The following is a 20606-nucleotide window of genomic DNA, read 5'->3' on the forward strand; positions in this document are numbered from 1 at the left end:
ATATGGGAAAAACATATATAATCATGATAGAGTATACTGGATTTCCATAAACATAATTCATCTCATATATTAATAATATAAAAACAACCTGACAATGGCTGGCCGACCATTGCCAAGTCAAAGAAAATGTCTGTCAGTATGATGAGTCTGCTAGACCTGGTCCATACACCAGGGGCGCCAACACTTCAATAAACAATATCGACTATCCATCCTCACGCTGTCCCGTACGACAGTGATAACACAATATCATGATGATCATGAACACATAGCTACGGTACCGTGCACGTGTAAGCCTAAACCAAGTCAACTAGGTTCTGATAACATATAACATATTTCAAATTGTGATACATTGCTATTTCATAATAATAATTTTCTATTCAACATCATCAACATCACATTTCATATATAACGTGAAAATCATCGGCCCTTACGCCGGCATTTCGTATTTTATCAATCACGGCCCGTACATCATATCACATATCAAATAAGAGGCTCGGCTCATATGCTGACATATCATATAAACTCTCAGCCCGTACGTCGGCATATCATGTGAGAACATCCTTGGCCTGTATGTCGGTATATCATATCAAACTCTCGGCCCATACACCGTATATCATATAAAACTCTGTATCATTTAACATTTTCCTAGAAAAGAGTAATTCATAGTAAATACTACACATACCACACAAAATGGGTATTATACATATTTACAACATATTGTCATTTACAGTAGTATTTCCCGAACATAATGCATATACATATATATATATATGTAAATTTATTTATTTTCCTGAAATCAAATGCTGTAAGATTTTACACATATTTTCATAAAACAACTAGTTTAGTTTATCCCCTTACCTGATTCATGAAAAGCTCCTAAAATAATCAGTTCTGCACCCACAGGGTTCCCCGTTCAACACCCTGAAAATGATATCCTCCATAACAAAACTTTAGTATTTCCTTGACTATTACAATTTCTATAACTGTAGGGAAGTCAAATATTGAATAAAAACTTTTACCTTAAATTTGGGATGAAATCTAAACAAGCCCCATCGACGATCCACTCCAGTAAATTTGTAGAGAACGTCCCCATGAGTGTCGTGGTGGTTTCGGATCGTTGATCCGGTGAAGAACGAACTCAGAAATTAAGAGAGAAGGGTAGGGAACAGAAAAGAAGAGAGAATGAGAGATTTGTGCATGAGTTTTCAGTCAAAAATGAAGTTTAGGCCTATTTATATACTGGCCTTCGTCGACGAGCCACGTCACCTCGTCGATGAGGTCATGAAGGTCGTTCATCGACGAAGGTTTGTTTCTTGTTGACGAAATTCAGAGAATGATAATTAGCCTCTCAGTATCTTCTTGTCGACGAGACATATCCTCGTTGACGAGCCCCTCATGTGTATTCATTGACGAACTCCCTGTGTTCGTCGACGAGGCACTGTTTAAATACAATTTCCTTTTTCTTCTTCCATTATTTAAATTCCATAATTCCCTAGGTTACTTCATTTTCTATTGGGAAAAGGGGAGAAGTTTCAATGCACCTTGCCAAGAGCCCTTGATGCATTAGTACAACTAGTCATATAAAATGAAATTGACATAATGTTTCAAAAAATGTAATGACAAATGGACATACATAATCATTTAGCCTACGTAAATTTTTCACCAAATAACTCAAAAGATCTTCCAAAGATAAAGGAGAAATAGAAGAATACAATATAACCTTGGATAAAGACTTTGGATCACTACAATCTAAACCTATGACTAGAAATTGGACTCACTTTTCCAACTCTAAGAAATTGCTCAGTGATAACCACCTAAAACTTTCATAAGAGCTTACTTCTATTTAGAGGCATGATCACCCTCAAAAGACTATGAATCTTTTTAGCTAATTCTTTTGCGGTCATAATTCCTACTTTCCCCTCATTGATTTAATCATTTTATGTACGTTCTTGTATATCTATATCTTTGGCTCCCTCGTGCTCTCCACTTCGAAAGACCCTCTTAGATGCCAAACTCACTTGAACTAGAAACAACAACAATTAAAATCTACAACATGCTTAATTACGAGCAAGTTAATGAGTTCAGTTAAAATAAATGAGTTAAGATTAGTTAAATCCTTTTGGATTGAATTTGATTAAAGTTTATAAAAAGGGATGAGAGTGACAAAATGGGTTAGTGTTTCAAGTTTGGTGGGGTCATTAACGGGTGAGACTTAAATGGGCATGGATGTGGTTATAAATGTGTGTATAAAATATAAATATGAAATTCATCCAATTAGTTAATGAGCTATAAATGGGTATCCATTGATAAATATATAATAAATTTATTTTAAACTTTTATTTAATATTTCAACAAATATGTGTTAATTTTTTTTTTAAAAAAGTACATATTTATCATTTTTCTCTTCAAATTTCAACAAATGTGAGTAAACATTTTATAAAAACACTTGTTTTGATGATTTATTATTTCTCTCTTTAATAATTTAAAAAAAATAATTAAAAAATTTTAAAATCAATACTTATGAGAGGTGTAATCCTTAGGTATCCAAACCAAATCCACTTAACCTATCAAATAAATGCATTGGATTTGGATTGATTTGATTACAATTGAGTCACTATATCTTAAACACAAATCCAATTTAAATGGGTGGGTCTTGGATCATCCATTAGGCATTGACCCATTTTACCACACGCCTCAGAAGGAAAATTTTGAACTTCTTGATTATGAAATCTTGAACAAACTTTGGAATTCCGAACTATATCTTAATCATTCTCATAAATGGACCCCACACTTGTAAGACCTAATCTTGTGAGTGGTACGAGTTAGGACCAACCTAGAATTCTAAAGTCAAGAAGGGCAGCACAACCTAATAAACATATCTATATTTTACTACATGTATTAATTATAAAAAATATATATAAAATAAAATTATTTAACTCAAATTTTATAAAAAAGAAAAAAAAGAAAAATAATTTTTGTTTTGATGAAAGAGAAATAAATTGAATAAAAGATGGGAGAGGGCGGCAGTGGTAGGGGCTGGTTAGATCCATGCACCATACGGACCCACGTGACAAGAAACCAGCAGACTGTAGCAGCTTAATTTATTGTACGTATTTTTTTATTTTTGGAGGTTCTGAAATACAAACGCTACATTCTTCCGATTTTACCTCCGCGCAACATTGTATATTTGCTGAAATGCCACTCTCACGTGAGACGGGAACATGACGTCAACGCGTCGGTGATTGAAATTGAAGACGCACGCGCCGCCGGTGCTGGAGAATGCCCGTTGCACGCGCCACGATGACGGGCGGGGTAGGTCACGTGTTGGTCAAAAAGACTGGGGATATGGGAAGGCGGGGGCGGCAGGGGAGAGAGCGCGGGCGAGGGCCCGAGGCTGGCCGGGAATCTCGCCGCGGTGTTGGTTTGACGGATGAGTGTGGATCAATGATGTACGTTGTGATGCCCAACTTGTGATCTCTTGAAAACCCAAATTATTGTCTCTGAGTTGTGATATTCTATTTTTTAATCCAATAAATTATTCAAGAAAAATATTAAAATTTTTCAAATACCTCAACAATTATTGTATGATAATCAGTGGCATGTGCTTATCTTGTGCGCCCAACAAAATCAATTAAAAAAGATTAGTATGCAATTTTTCGGATCTATTTATAATACACTACTAATCATGTACGCGTCTCTTAGGAAATATTCCAGTGATTTTAGTTTAAGAGTTGGTTGGGACTATTATTATGTCATCAAAAATTCAAGAGTGCACGCATGGAAGCAAACATGTTGTCCCTCCCCCTTGTGGGCCTATGACCTTGCTACCCATCCCTAGCTAATTTTGTACTAGAATATGTTATAAAAGTAAGTTTTTATTGGCGTTGTTGTCACTCACCATTATTTCACACTGTCATAGTTGTCTATGGCGTTGCTGCCACTCACCATTATTTGGCACTGTCCTAGTTGTCCATGGCGCTTGCAACGATTGTGATGAATTCATTGGTTTGATCGGAGTACTTGCGCTAGAATCGCTAAGGATGTAGCTCTGCCGTGCAAAATGGGATAAATGGGGAGAAGAAGTCAACGGCAGGCAATAGGTGGGTAGCGTGTCACAATCACGAGTCAAGTTTGTTCAAAATATTATGTTTGCTTGTGACCACTTTCTTTGTGTGCATGGAATGGGTTATCGTAATGTAAATATTAGTATAGATTTTATTCATTTTAGAGTTTTTGTGTACTAGTGTAAAATGAGAGCATGGCTTCTTAGATAATTTGATGTTTCTTGGTGTTAGAGCTAAAGTAACATATCTCTTTAGAGGAAGATGAGTGTTCATCAACCTTATAAAAATCATTAACATTTTGTAAATCACTACAAAAAATTTGGTTTTTAATGACGAAAATATTAGTGACGGTTCCAATTTCCTCACTAAAAGTAGCATATTAGCAACGGTTTTTAAAATCCATCACTAATAGTGCAACTATTATAAGCCGTCACTAATAGTATACTTTTAGTGATGAAACTAAAACCGTCACTAATACTTGCATCACTAAAAACCAGTTCTCCTGTTCAAACCATTGCGGAAACTACTTTTTGCGCAGGAACTATTCTGAGAAAATATTCGCGACATTTCTTGGGGTATTAGTAACGAATTGAAGGCGTCACTAAACAACAATTAGTGACGGTTATTTAATCGTTAGTAATAGTATTATATTAGTCACGGTGTGCGTAAACCATCACTAATAGTCCATTATCAGCGATGAATTTGTTAAACGTCACTAATAAACTTTTTTTATTTAAAACATATAAAAAATTATTTAACTATATTAGCGACGGTTTATGTAAACTGGTACTAATAGTCACTTATTAGCGATGAATTTATTAAAACATCAGTAATATTGTTTTTTATTTAAAAAAATATAAACACGATTTATTTTACAAGATTAGTGACGGTTTTGAAGAACCGTCACTAATAATCTGTTATTAGTGATGATTTGTTAAAACCGTCACTAATAGTATATTATTAGCGACGAATTTATTAAACCATCACTAATAGTCTTGTATTAGTCTCGCCGCTTATAATGCACTTGTTGACCAGGAAAACAAGTAGATTAGCTTATAGATAATTCAAACCTAAAAGTTAGGCCTTCCAACTAAGATAGAGATGGCTAAGGAATCACCTCAATTGTCATGTCAGGCAAACATATATGCTTGCCTCGACCTATTAGTGTTTTAGGTCACCTAAGTGGCCATGATGTATCACAAATGAGAATCTGAATGAGTTGAAGATAAAATACAATGAGAAAAGCATGTTCTAAGTTTAATGGGACCAGAACCCTTACACATCATATTATATAGTTTTTCGTTTAATTAGGAAGTCTCACTTTCATCATCTGCGGAAGATTTTAATTTATAGTTTCTTTTAGAAAGACTTTGTAGTGTTAATGTGCAAAGGCTTCACACGTGAAAACATTACTCATTTTTAGCTTCTTCAATGAGTTAGGTCCTAAAGGTCTTCTCTCACTTCTCCTAATAGAAGCAACCTCTTTCAAATCTGAAGGAAAGATCTACATTTCTGGCCATGGACTGTGATTGTTCTTAACATAGTGGACAAAAAAAATGGAAGATTTGTCATTGATATATAGTGAACACTGGTTGAAAAAATTCTCTAAATTCAAACCTTTATAAGTTCATACCTTTTGGAATGATCGTGTATATACCAAGGTAGGTGTGGTGAAGTTTTGCAATGATTGAGTTGATTTATTAAATGCAATAAAGTTAATTTAAGAGATCTTTTGAAGTTGTTCATCACGTACAGTAAAAGGAATGGGATGCACAAAAGAGAAACAACGTGCTTTTGTTCAAATGTCTATGCATATATGGGTGGGTTCCTCATGAAGATGATTACAATTCAGCAGGGCTAGTAAGTTAAGATGCTATCTTTGTAGCAGTGGACGGAGAAAAGAGAGTTGTTGATATTGCGCTGCTAGTAAGTAAAACTTGACACCACAAATGAGAATCTGGATAAGTTGAAGATAAAATACAACAAGAAGAGCATGTCCTAGATTTAATAGGACTAGACCCCTTACACATCATATTATATAACTTTTCTCCGATTTAGGAAGTCCCACTTTCATCATCTGCATAAGATTTTAATTTGTAGTTTCTTTAAGACAGACTTTGTAGTGTTAATGTGCAAAGGTTTCATGGAAGAATTACTCATTTTTAGCTTCTTCAATGAATCAGGTCTTGAAGGTCTTTTCTCACTTTTCCTAATAGAAGCAACCTCTTTCAAATATGAAGGAAAAATCCATATGTTTGGCTAGTAGCCACCTGAGTGGATGAATTCGAGGTCCACATCGGCCGTAGTTAAGCCGAAATGAGATTCTGCATATGCAGCAGCCATGTTAGTGCATGCATGGGTGGGTTGCTCATGGAGATGATCAAAATTCAGATTGGCCAGTATGAGACTATAGTCGTAATAGTGGATAGATAGGAACTGTTTCTGATATATATTGTCTAGGAACCGTCACTGATAGTTTTTATAGTAGTGACAGTTTTTAGAGCCATCACTTATCATTTAACTTAATTAAACAGTTAATGTATGCATGTTAATTTTAATAAAAAAATTAGTAAAATATAAATTAGTGACTAAATGGTTATCAAAACACTTTAGAGTAGTTTATTTTATAAACTCAATTTTTAATTAATTATTAATTTCGTTAATTTGGTTAACTGAATTAAAAATTATATTAACTGAACCAATAACCGATGAACCAAAAATTGGTAAAATTATAATCGAATCGAACAAACCCTATTTATTGACCAAACTGAATTGATGATTGAAATTGGTCACTTAATTCGATGAATTCGAGTTTCCTCGAATTATGCTTATCCTTAATTGGTACAACATTTTAAATTTTAATTTTAAATGACAGACTATTAGTGATGGTTCTTAAACCGTCACTAATAACAAACTTTTAGTGACGGTTTGAAATTTGTCACTGATTCTCTGATTAAATTCTCAATTTTCCTGAGCCTCCCTCGCGCGACCGTCTCCCATTTTTTTCCCCTCCTTTCCTTCCCTCTGTTCCTCGCCGAACTGAGTTCCGCCTCTGTTGCTCACTGAAGCTCCTCCCGCCGCTGCCGCAAGCTTGATCTACTCCTTAGCCCGCCACCACTACTCACCTGACCTGCTCATACGCCCCCCCCCCCCCCCCCGCTTGCGCTCGCTTGAGCTACTCTGATCCTCGTTCCTCAAATTCTGAAGCTCGGTGACAAGGTTTGTCTTCTTCTTTTTCTTTTTCTTTTTCTTCTTCTTTTTCTTCTTCTTCTTCTACAATCTGTGAGTAGACCATGTATGCATGTGTGTGCGTGTGTTATAACAACCCCAAAAATAGTTGTATAAGATTAGTGAAATGATCCTAAAAAAATTATTATTAATGAATTAATTAATTCTTATTAAATTGAATTAATTTAATGAATAATATGATATATATATATATATATATATATATATACATATATATAAGTAATATGTGTGTGTGTGTGTGTGTGTGTATATATATATATATATATATATATATAAGTAATATGTGTGTGTGTGTGTGTGTGTATATATATATATGTATATAATATTATATGATATCATATAAGATTATTAAGTTATAATAATATAATGTTATAATAATATATATTATATATATACATTAGGTTACTGAAAGATCTTTTGATCCTTCAGTTCAAAGTATCCAGAGAGTTTTTCTCTCTCCCAAGCGTCTCTCTCTCTCTTCTCTCTCTCTCTCTCTCTCTCTCTCTCTCTCTCTCTCTCTCTCTCTCTCCTCAATTTCTCAGCAAATTCTCGGTCGATTGACAAACGGAAAATACCACTGGATTCTTCGGCCACCAACATTTTAACCAAAGTGGATTTATGATCAGGACGTCGTAGGCACCACTCCTGAGGTAAGATAAACTCTCTCTCTCTCTCTCTCTCTCTCTCTCTCTCTCTCTCTCTCTCTCTCTCTCTTCAATTTCTCCCAAATATTCATCCAAATTAATGATCGGATACTACCACAAGGATCCCAGTTTCGATCCTTAGCAATTTAATTAGAGCAGATTTTTGATTTGAGGATCCTAGGCACCACTCCAAGGCTAAGGTGAGGAGTACAAATTATGTTTCTTGTTTTAAAAATTTAACTGATTAAATTCTAGTATTTAATTATTAAATTGTAGTATTTGATTATGTTAGTTTTTTGGAAATATTCATGAGATTAAATTAAACTATAGGATTTGATTAAATAGATTTTTGAAAAATATTTTGGAATTAGATTAAACTACGGTATTTGTTCATATTAGTGTTTTTAATATATTAGAAATTAAATTCAAATAAGGTAAGTGGATCACACTTGCCTTTCTTTAGAATTTGACCGATTAATGGGAGTGTGTGGGCATAGGAATGTTAAGTAGCTATTATCACGAGTTTGAGCTGAGCAAACTAAAATGTATGATCACAGGTGTTGTGCTTCGAATGCCGCAGGCGTCCGTTTAGGATATTTGTAGGCATTTTCTCAATAAGCAAGTAAGGGGAGTTAAATTATGTTAGGAATTTTTGGAAATTAATTAATTAAATTAAAGTATGAAATAAAAATATTATACGTGGAATTCTGACTTATCAGGCATATGAGAAATAATAGTTTTGGGACTATCCTATGTTTTACTGGATAATTATTATATTGTTAAATATTACTGAAAAACTTGTGTGACATGAGAAAGGATTTGATTATTGCAAAATGAATATGTGAATATATTATATGATGAGACGTGATTTATGTTGAGATAAAAACATATATGTTTTAAATAGATATGTTGACATGAGATATGTACAAATATGTTTTACACTGATATAATGATATGACTTATATATAGATATGTTTAATACAAATATGTTGAGATGAGTTATATACAAACTAGATTTATCAGATATGATGAAATGTGATATATATACAGATGCGAATTTCATTGATATGTTAAAATGAGATATACACAAACATGATGAGATATGCACAGACATGATGAAATATGATGAACAACCATGAGTTACCGACGATATGTGTTATTTACATATGGATACTCATGAGCTTGAGCTTATTTATGAGAAATGAAAGCTTTTGGAAAGATATTATTATGTATACTGAGTGGTAGAAATGAGAACCCGGTTGGTTAATGATATAAGAGTACGGTACCATTGCTAGTGATTAAGTTAGTGCAACCACACTGCTCAGGGAGCGTGTTGGTAATGGAGGTCAATTGAGCTTGCGAAGAGATGTTGACCGCCACCAGGTCAGGGACCAAGTTGCGGTGGGCCAGTTGTATTACAGACAAGGTATTTTGATCTAACCTCATAGGCTAGCCATGGTTGGGTCTCGCCTTCAAGCCGCATAACTCGGTCATGTGTGGTAATTACATGACGGTGATATGAATGGGTTCCTCATTATAGACACGATACACTCAAATGATTATATTTTGAAAAATGTGTTATTTGTACACAAAAATATTTATTGAGTATGATCATATTTTCAAGAAAAATATATGGATTCAAATGTATATACATATATATGAATATGAGTACAGTTCCATGATTTTGCTATTAAATTAATATTTACATGGGTGTGTTATGATAAACTAAAACTCATTTTCCACACATTGATAATAATTAATTCCCACTTACTGAGAGGTGTCTCACCCCCAAAGATTTTGAACATTTCAGGAAATTCAGGCCGCCAGGCAGAGTGAGCTCTGAGATAGGGGTGACATAGTTCTTATAATTCAGCGTATGTGTATTTATTTTTGGGTGTGGGGATATGTTTTATAATCTTTAGGAGATCAGTTGGATTTTTGGGAGTTATATGTATTTCTATGAAGGCTCTAGAAATCAAGTATTGTACATAAGAATTAGAAGTATTATGTTTCTCTACTGCATTAACTTTGATGATGATATTATGGTAATAGAGATGTATGGTTATATATATAATGGTTGAAAAATCAAGGCATCAAAGTTTGGAATCAGAGCCAAGTTTGTAAGGTTTTGCAGACTTCAGCGGAATACAATACCAGAGTATAGAAAATGAATCTTTATGAGAGTAGGAGATGGGTAGACTGGGATATGAGTTAGTCATTGTTGGAAGATAAGATTGAAATTTAGGGTTCTATCTTTCAACTTGAAGGAAAGAAATTTCGTGGTGGTTTATGTGATTTTCCTAGAGTGACGATTTCATGAAAGCCATGGTAAACTATCGCTGATCCTTGTTTCTAAGTGGTAAGATTGAATCTTAAATTGGCAGTAAAGACATTAAGGGGGTAGGTCATGTAAGGATATAGTATAATTTATATAGTTCAATGACTGCATTGATCGTATTAAGATATTGGAATTTTAGGATTGTTTCTGTCCTATTTTTAGGATGGACCCCGGGAATAATACCACAAATGCTGGAGGTAGTAGCCACGTGGGGGGAGGGGGGGAGGGGCTTCCAGTATGGGTGGTGGAGATTCAGATGTGGTGCTACATAGTGTAGAGACCTAGAGAATTATAACTATTAAAATAATTAGGAAAAATAAAAAAATAGAATAGATAAATAAAATAAAGGAAAAAGGGAAAATTTTGAAAGGAAGAACAGTAGATCTCGTCGACGAATCTTCTGTCTTCGTCAACGAGTGATCTTCTAGGGATCATCGACGAAGTTCAGTCCCTCGTCGATGAAGAGATCTCGAGTGAGTGAATTTCATATTTTAAGTTTCATCAATGAATGTATCCTCTCATCAACGAATTCCCTTCTGTGGTTCGTTGACGAATCCTATCTTCTCCTTGACGAAGCCACGTGGCAACATCATGTATAAAAAGATTGGAGGAAGCTTCTCTGTGAAAAAATCACTTTTTTTTCGCTTTCTCTCTCTAAAAACGCCTCTCTCTACCTTCTCTCTAAGTTTTCGATCTATATTCAGCCTGAATCAACAAATGGAAATATGGTGTTTTAGAGGAGATTCTTTACACATCTAGCGGAGTTGATTTCTAAACTGAGTTTATCAAGAATCGCTCCAAAGTTAAGGTAAGGGTTATGATTCCTAAGGTTTTAGGGTTTTAAACATTTATTTGAAGTTTATGGGTTGAGAAAGTGTTGAAATAGTAGGTTATTTGAGGTTTATTTGATTAAAATAGGGTTTTTGACTTAGGGTACGGGTGAGTGTTGTAGGCATCATTTTGGGGTTCCTGTTGGCGTAGTTCAAGAATCTGGTAAGGGGAATATATTAAATCAAGATTTTTGAGGAAGTAGCTGGGGAAAAATGGAAATAATGTGTATATGTGTATATGATTTTCACGTGAGTTCTGAAATGCCAACCATTTGAATTGTAAATTTCTGAGCCTAGGGCTGTGCTACTAGTTATTATTTGTGAAAAAGGAAAGTTAAAATGACAGATTTTCTAGTTAAATGTGTAAGAAATTAAATGTATATTTCCAGTATTATGGGTTGGCTTATATTCAGCAAACGTATGAAATATGTTATTAAATTGTGTGGCAAGAGTAAAATGAAGTTTCTGTGTTGAACTATGATATATGTATGAGATGCAGGAAATACTGGAAATGTATTGAGAATTAAATGTGATATGATTAATTTTGCATGTGTTTGGTAATGTTAAATTACAATGTACAGTTCTAGAACTCTAGTGGACCAGAAAAGGGCACGGTACTATTGCGGATATTATGGTAGTACTAGTGCACCCAAACGTCTTAGATAGAGTGTGGAGACGGGATGGTCGATTGTGCTAGGAAGGGTAGTGTCCCCCTGGAGTCTAGACTAGTGTGGGAATAGCCAATTGTACCTACAGACTGTAGAATATGGTTGTGTTGACTTAACTGGACTTTTCAATCCTATTTTGATGATAACAAAATGAAGAGCACTTTAACATATAATGTTAAGTGATGCGTTTTAGGTAAAAGAACTCTCAAGGTTGATAAATTGAAGCTTAATGTTAATCTAGTGAAAGCGCCTCAGAATATTGAAGGCAATGAATAACAAATGAAGAAGCTTAAGGGCAAGCAAACTCAAAGTCAAAAGTGAACCTCAAAAGGCTGAAGGAGGCTGAAGGATTTAAGAAGACCATAATTAGAAGAACTGTTGTAAGTACTTCAAAACCAAATGTCATTTAGATATGTGAAGCTCTTATAAATTCAAAAGAAACTAAGAAACACTTTGTTTTAAAGAGCTTAAAACATGTTTTTGAAATTAAAGTAACAAAGGTCTTAAAGGAAGGAAAGTGTTCAAAATAAAAATTGAATTTATGATAAGTAGTGCACTTGACAGATGACTGTCTGTCTATGAACAGACGACTGGCAAGTTAAAGGGTTTAATAAAAGTATTTTGGGTTTAAATTTTAACTATGACAGATGACTGCCATGTCATGGTAGACGACTGCCACGTGGAGCAAATTTTAAATCTCAAAGGGAAGCTTCTTTTAAAATTTTGAATTTCAAAATTTAATCAACAATTTAATGTTTTTTCAAAGTTTACCTAATTTGATATGGACAACATCTTTCAAAGTTTTGAATTTCAAAATTTAATCAACAATTTAATGTTTTTTTCAAAGTTTACCTAATTTGATATGGACAACATCTTTCAAAATTTTGAATTTCAAAATTTAGTCAACAATTTTAATATTTTTTCAAAGTTTACCTAATTTGATGTGAATGTTGATCTTTCAAAATTTTGAAATTCAAAATTAAATGTTTTTTCAAAGTTTACCTAATTTGATGTGGAAGTTGATCTTTTAAATTGCCTATAAATACCTTTTTGGGTAATGAAAAAATACAATACTTGAAAACACAAGAAAAGAGAGAAATCAGACAAAATTTGAAATTCATCTTGTGCTGAAATTCTTCTGAAGTTCTTCTTTGCTCACATCTTTTGCTGGAGAGGAATTCTATATTTCTGGTAGATTGAAAATATCAAAATTCGGTTCCGGGTTGCAATTCCATTTCTCTTTTAAACGAACCATTGGTGACTTCTAAAAACTTTAGAGCTTCATATATTCTATTTTGCTTTGGTTTTTTGAAGTACAATTTACATTTCAATTTGTATAACCTGCTCTAAATTTTGGGAGTATTTTTTGTACGCAGAATTTATATTATATTCTTGTAGATTGTGACGATTCCAGGTTTGCTGGATTGTTGGCTAGGCGAGGGATTATCGCTTAGAGAGGTGCTGCTCTAGCCTTCTGAAGGAGTGTATAAAGGTATTGTTCCACCTGGTAAAGGAACAGGTTTAGTGAATCCTTTGGTGGTTTTGCCAAAGGCGAGGACGTAGGCTGTGTTGAAGCCGAACCTCGTAAAATCCTGCGTCTCACTCTCTCTTTCCCTTACTCTTTATTTTCAGCATATTTATATTGCGTGGATGGTTTAAATTTGAAATCATATACACTACGTTTATTTGGAAATCAAACAAACTTAAAGTTTAATTTTGATTTGGGTTGCGGAAATCGAAAGGGAGTACGTTGGTTAAACCATACTTTGCGGAAACCATACAGGAGTACGTTCCTTGGTTAAAACACCTAAAGAAAATTAACTAAGAGTTTATTTGAATTCTGAATTTTGGGAAGAGTGTGAATGTGTGGTTGTAAATCATATGAAAGAGGCAAATTTATTTTAACAAGCATATCATTCAACTACAAGGCTTGATTCATATTTATAAGGCATACATAAACAAACAACCATCCTAATTTCTTACTACTGTATATCTTAATTTTGGTTTGGTTGTTTGCCTTCAAATTGTGTTTGGTTAGTTTGGATAGTGTGATTAATTGAAAGGTTGATTGGTGATTTAGTTGTTTAAGTGCTTGTGTTGTTGAATGTATAAAAGAAACCAAGTTATTGTGTGTTTGACAAATTAAACAAACAAGTAAAAGAATTAGATAAATAATAAAAGAAGTTAAGTATTTTTAAAAGGGATTAAAAAGAAAGTTTTTAAATTCCCAATTCACCCCCCTCTTGGGAAGCTATCCTAATTTCAGGTTGATTTAACTCTGGAGGGCCAACTAGGGTTAAGTACAGCCTTTGGGCTGCACAACCCATCATGGGGAAGAAGCATGATTAGGATTTATCACCAGTATAAAGGATTCTAAATGCATAATTGTAAGTTTAACCATGGATAATATGAGAACAACGGATATGGAAATAGCAAATATGGAACCAACAGATATAAGAATAGTAGATAGAAATGACATGAAAATAGAATATGTGAAAACATACGTGAATACAAAAAGAGATAATGAATATGTGACACATGAATATAGAATATAAATGTGAATGTAATGAATGAGACAGAGATAACAACATAAAGAGTATTGTAGTTAAGTATTATCAGTAATAAATATAACAATATTACATGTTTTTGGGGGTGGGGTATATTCTTCGCCCAAGGGCTTGCTGAGAAAGGCGAGTGCCCTGATAGGTATCAGATGTAGCTGTGGGCTGCATAACGTATTAAAGCAGAGAGAAGCTACTTGTATGGGCAGGTAATATTCCTTATTCTCAGAAACTTCTGCCAGTAAACCTTTATGTGAATGTGTGAGTACGATATAAATCATCCACCTAAGGGCTTACTGAGTAAGGTAAGTGCCCTGATATTTTTTAGTTGTGGTCGTGAGTTGCTACAGGTATCAAAGCAGAGAGGTGCTACTTGTATGGGTGGGTAATCACCCCTATCCTTGGAAACTCTCGTTATTAAAATACCTTACATGTGTTTGGGTAGGAATAGAGAATGATTTCATAATTGTGGTTTCATTAAAAAAAATAATGAATATATACATATGTTGTACTTAAACCTTATTATTGTCTCACTCGATAGTTGAATTTCATCTTTTCAGGACCTTCATGGGATTGAGCTTAGAGAGCTCGGGCTAGAGAGAGAGAGAGAGAGAGAGAGAGAGAGAGAGAGAGAGAGAGAGAGAGAGAGAGAGAGAGAGAGAGAGAGGGTATAGACTATTGGATATGTATATTCTCTTTTAGGTTTGTTTATGTTTTCAGGGATGTATATGGGTGTTTGTTAATATTAGATGTTGAGTTATGTTTTTGAGATGTATATAGATGTAGAAACTCTAGTATATTTTATTAAAGAGTTGTTATTATTTTCATAGCGTAACTGATATAGAGCCAGGTTAAGGTAAATGGAACACGTGGCACCCGAGCCCCGCTTGATGGGTTCGGGGTGTCATGAGGTGGTATTAGAGATTTATTTGAAATAAAATTCTGGACCTTAGTTTTGGGTTCGGGGTGTTACATGTAGTGTCACCCAGCAAGTGATGGAAGAAATGACTAGAAAATTCAGGGGAACGGGGTTGCACGATTGAGAAATTTACATGTGTAAATCCCTCGTCATTCTCCAAAGGGGCGGACCCATTCGTGGCTAAGGACTGGGTCCAGAAGATTGAGGAGATGTTGGTAGTTCTCCTTTGTACAAATAAGCAGAAAGTCCTATTTGCTACGTTTAAGTTGACCTGAGAGGCTAAACGCTGGTGGAGATCAGCAAGATTGCTGAAGGAGCAGAGGCCTATGCCTACAGCCATGACCTAGAGCCACTTTAGGGAATTATTCTTCGAGTGGTATTTTACCCCTACTACCAGAAATGTAAAAGTGGGGAAATTCTTAAATTTGACCCATGGACACCTAATGGTACAATAGTATGCGGTGAAATTCATCGAGCTATCCCATTTTGCCCCATACATGGTGCTAGACAAGGAAAAGAAGGCAAGAAAATATGAAAGTGGTCTAAGGCAGGATATTTATGAATAGGTAGTGGCATTCTAGGTCCAAACATTTTCAGAATTGGTCGACAAAGCTACAGTGATAGAAACTAGCCTACAAAAAGGTGCTGAGATACAGAGTCAGAGGAAGAGGCCTACGCCTCCTGGGTTCTAGGTGAACACCAGACAAAGTTAGTGGAGGAGGTACAATGTGGGTCCACGGTAGGCAACGGGACATCGACTACCTCAGGGTAATCCAACACCCCCTGTTTATGCTAGGTGTGGTCAAAGGCATTAAGGGGGGGGGGGGAGTGTCAAGTTGGGATGAATTCCTGCTGCCGGTGCTGTAAAGACTTGGTGAATTATATTAATTAAATAATAGGAGGAGGAGAGGAAAAGAAATTGAAATAGGAAATTCAGTAGGGTCTCATTGACGAACGCAGCGTGTTTATCGGTGAATGGGATTCTTGGGCTCATTGACGGGGATACGTGTTTTGTCGATGAAAAGATACTGAGAAGGTTATTTTCGGACCTGAAATTTGTCGACGAAGAGTAAGTGTTCATTGATGAAATTCCTTCATGGCCTCGTCGATGAAGACACGTGGCTAAGCATTCTATAAAAGGCCAAGATGACCTTTTCTACGAGAGAAATCTTTTTCTCTTAGCTCTTTCTTTCTCTCTCTCTCTCTCTCTCTCTCTCTCTCTCTCTCTCTCTCTCAATCTCTCTCCCTTCTGTATGGTTTCTTCACCTTCTCTCTAGAAATCTGGGCTAGTTCTTCACCGGTTCGATGATTTGAGGCCACCACACTGCTCCTGGGAAGTTTCTTTTCAATTCTGCTGGAGTAGATCGTTGGTAGGGCCAACTTGGACACCATCCCAGATTCAGGGTAAGTTGGTTTTCCTAGGATTTTTAATGAATATTTGGTATTTCTAGAGTGTTAGGAAAGTAGTATTTGGAGAAATACTGAAGTTCTGTTAGGGGAAATATTGTTTTCAGGGTGTTGAGCTGGGAGCCCTACGAGTGCAGGGCTAGTTATTTTTGGGGCTTTCCAATAGTCAGGTAAGGGATAAACTGAAGCAGGAATTTTCCATGAAAATTATTATTATTTAATAGAAGATTAATTTTCTGAAAGCATGTATTATGTATGAGTATATTTGGGAAAATATATTTGAAAAAATACTGTTGTTACACACGAATATGTTTTTAGTGTAAAATGTTAGGAAATGTGATTTCAGAACAGAATTTATGATTTTATTCAGTTTGTGTGGCATGAATATTATTTCACGTATATTGTATTATGTTAAGTCAGATTTACAGAAAAGGCATGTTTATAGTAATTTTCTAGAAAAACCATAAATATTACAAGAAAGTATGGTTACAATATTTCATGATAAATAGTACAAATAATCAACTCAGTATGTTATGATATGTAACACACATGGCCATGATTGATATTTGGCGCAAGGCCGTATTTATGCATGTTATCCGGTGCAAGGCCGTGTTTACTATGATATGTCAGAATTCAGAGAAATGCTATTAATCTAGTTTCATGTTAAACCAGTATATGTATATGTACTATATGTTATCAGAACCCAGATGGTATTTAGATCAGTATTCAGAGCTCGGTACTGTAGCTATTCAGTTCAGTTCAGACTTGTGCTACTACCTCTGCCAGTAGAGGGGATGGGAGATGGATAGTCAATATGACTTCAACGTAGTGTTGTAGATGTTCCCCTGGCAGTTCGGACCAGGGTGGGGCGAGCCTATCATACTTACAGACATATTTTACTTGACAGTGGTTGACTAGCCATTGTTAGGTCCCGCCTTCGGGCCGCACAACCCGTCATGGGGGGTAATACATGGCGTCAGCTAACTATCCATTTTGGGTATATTTCAGTATTATCAGTTATAACAAACAATTTTATAATAACAGAAAGTTAGTACGATTTAATATGCCTATGATTATATATCCCTTACTCAGTTATCATATTATAGATTTTTACGAGGCATGTATCATGTACTGTTTATTTATTATAATATGAACATATTCATGCTATCACACTGTTAGAATTGGTGTATTCCCAATAGGGGGGGGGGTGAATTGGAAATTTAAACTTTTCTCCTAGGTTAAACTAGATGTCAGCTGAGTATTGCAACCTAGGGTCTTTCTATCCAGTTTCAAATACGCCAATAAATATGATATGCGGAAATTTAAATCAAGCGCATCATTAACATAATAACATACATGTGAGGTAAATATAAAATGCGACAATATACACAAACACACGATATGTTATCGGGGTTCGGCCAACTATGCCTACATCCTCGCCCCTAGCTCGCAAGCTCAAGGATTCCACTAATAGCTCACTTAAGGGTGGAGCGACACCCATTACAACCAATTCAATTAGCGGGGCTGACCTCAACCTACACGCCTTAACAGGATGGCACACCTAACTTTCCTAACTGAGTCTAAGCCAATCCGGGACTATTCCAAGGCTAGTCTCCCTCTTCAGGCCCATGCTTGGAAATACAATAGATGTGTATTACAATCAAATGGTACAGTGATTGTGCTTTTGTGTAAAGTAGATATGTGCCTGAATACGCATAATTACATACACTACAATATGATTTAATATGTAAGCTCAATGTGATCCAGTATCTTAACTCTCAGATATATGTGTTTACTATCAGTATAATAAGTGCGTGAGAGTATCAATTAAGAAATCGTTGTATCACAAGATATTTAGCAAGTAAGTTCACACAAAGATGTCAAGTCTCAAGTATTTCAATCAGCAGGATGTCTCAAGCATGTAAGTATCAAACGATGTAAATGCTTGGTTTGCAAAAGATGTGTAATCTTTGTATTCAACAAATAATATATGAGTGAGTGAATATTGCAACAAAGATCACTATCACACAAACAAATATCTGTTCAAATATTTTTCAAGATAAAAGCACAATAGATATTTGAAAGTGATTACGAAAAGATTTGCAACCAAAATACTATACGATCTTCTCAAGATATTGCAATGAATATACAACCTTAGAAGATCAAATAAAAGTCTTTTTAGGAGAGGCTTATTAACAAAGTCCCCTAAAAATACTTGGGTTTAGCTCTCAAGAAAATCAAGTCAATCAATCAAGGCAAGGAGAGCAAACCTATGGAAACAAACACTCAATCCACTTACAAATCATGTAGGCACTAATAGAAGGTAAGCATGAGTTAATGAGGCTAAAAAATGAATAGTATATGTTTTTGGATTATCAGAGAATTCTCCCTAATGAAGGTAGCTCATGCCTACTAATTTGCCCAAATGATCACATATATATAGACATGGGAAGAAATATAACCATTAGGGACTTATTAGGAATTATTGGAAAAGTTTAAATAAAATTTAAAACATTTTAACCCTATTTAAAAGATATTTAACCGCAGTAAAAATCAGGGCAACCCGAGAGGTCCAATCAACTAGAACAGTCGGTTGACCAGGACTCATATGGTTCGGTCGACCAGGGCATTTTTGAACTGAGTGGTTGGTCGACCGAAAGTGGGCGATTTCCCATTTCTCCAAGATTCGGTCGACCAGACGATTGGGATTATTCCTGAGGACCCTCGGTCGACCAGGTAGTTGGAGTTCATTTTTGTCTCGGTCAACCAGATGGTAAAACATTTGACCCCAGAGGGTTTCGATCGACCAGGAGTTTTGAACTGCAATGGTTCAGTCGACCAGGACCTTGGTCAACTGTTGACCAAGGTCCTGATCAACCGAACCATTGCAGTTCAAAACTCCTGGTCGATTGAAACCAAATGCAATGGTTCGGTTGATCAGGACCTTGGTCAACTGTTGACCCAGGTTTGTTTCGGTCGACCAGGGCAAAATGAACTGCCTTGGCTGGTCGACCGAAAGAACACAATGTGTGCATTTCAGTCCTGTTATGCATCACACAAACCCTAATCAAGTGCCTATCAAACATCGGTGCAAATGTGTGTGTCCTAGGGTCATTTATGTCCAATTATGAAGACACCGAAAAATTCTGGTGTCGGTCGACCGAAAGTAAACCCTAAGGTCTTTCTAAGGTCATTTTTCATTATGGTTGGTTTGAGGTTACGTATTGTCATGCATGTGATGTGTGTGAGCTTATTACAAACCAAAGACCCTATTTAACTATTACAGACCAATTATGTAAATGAAATACATATTACAACACTGAATATAAATTGGTCTTCAGGCTTACTTCCTTTGTACCCATCTTGATCTTAATAATCTTGGTTCCTCCATAAAACCTCAAATACTCATTAGACACAATGAGTATTTGTCATAATCAAAACTGGGCGTGACCAATAAGGTCAACGCACACAAATATATTTAGTTTATTTCCCTTAGTGAGAGATGTCTCACCTAAGCTTAAAAATATGTCAGGAAACCCAGATAGATAGGCGGACCGAGCTTTGTGCCGTTAGGGGCAGTTTATAGTACCCTGTTAGGAGGGTGAGTTTTGAACTAGGGTGAGTTGATTTTGATGTATGATCCTTGTTTTATCCTTTGGTGTCTTTAGGGATTGTATATATATATATACTTTTACAGAAATTTTGTGGATTGTGAGTAGCTCTGGTACTGTTATCATGGATGCATTTTATATTTCAATCACTGCTTAGGTGTCCGCTGTGTATGACAGGTGTGTCCTTGTTACCCACGGGTTCGGGTCGACTTCGATATATCATTAGTTATTGGTATCAGAGTATTTAATGTGAGTAATTATATAGTAAATTAAGCAGGTCATTACAGTTTGGTATTAGAACCTAGGTTGCTAGGT

This window comes from Malania oleifera, chromosome 4 (assembly GCF_029873635.1).
Source record: "Malania oleifera isolate guangnan ecotype guangnan chromosome 4, ASM2987363v1, whole genome shotgun sequence".
In the NCBI taxonomy this organism is placed as follows: Eukaryota; Viridiplantae; Streptophyta; class Magnoliopsida; order Santalales; family Ximeniaceae; genus Malania; species Malania oleifera.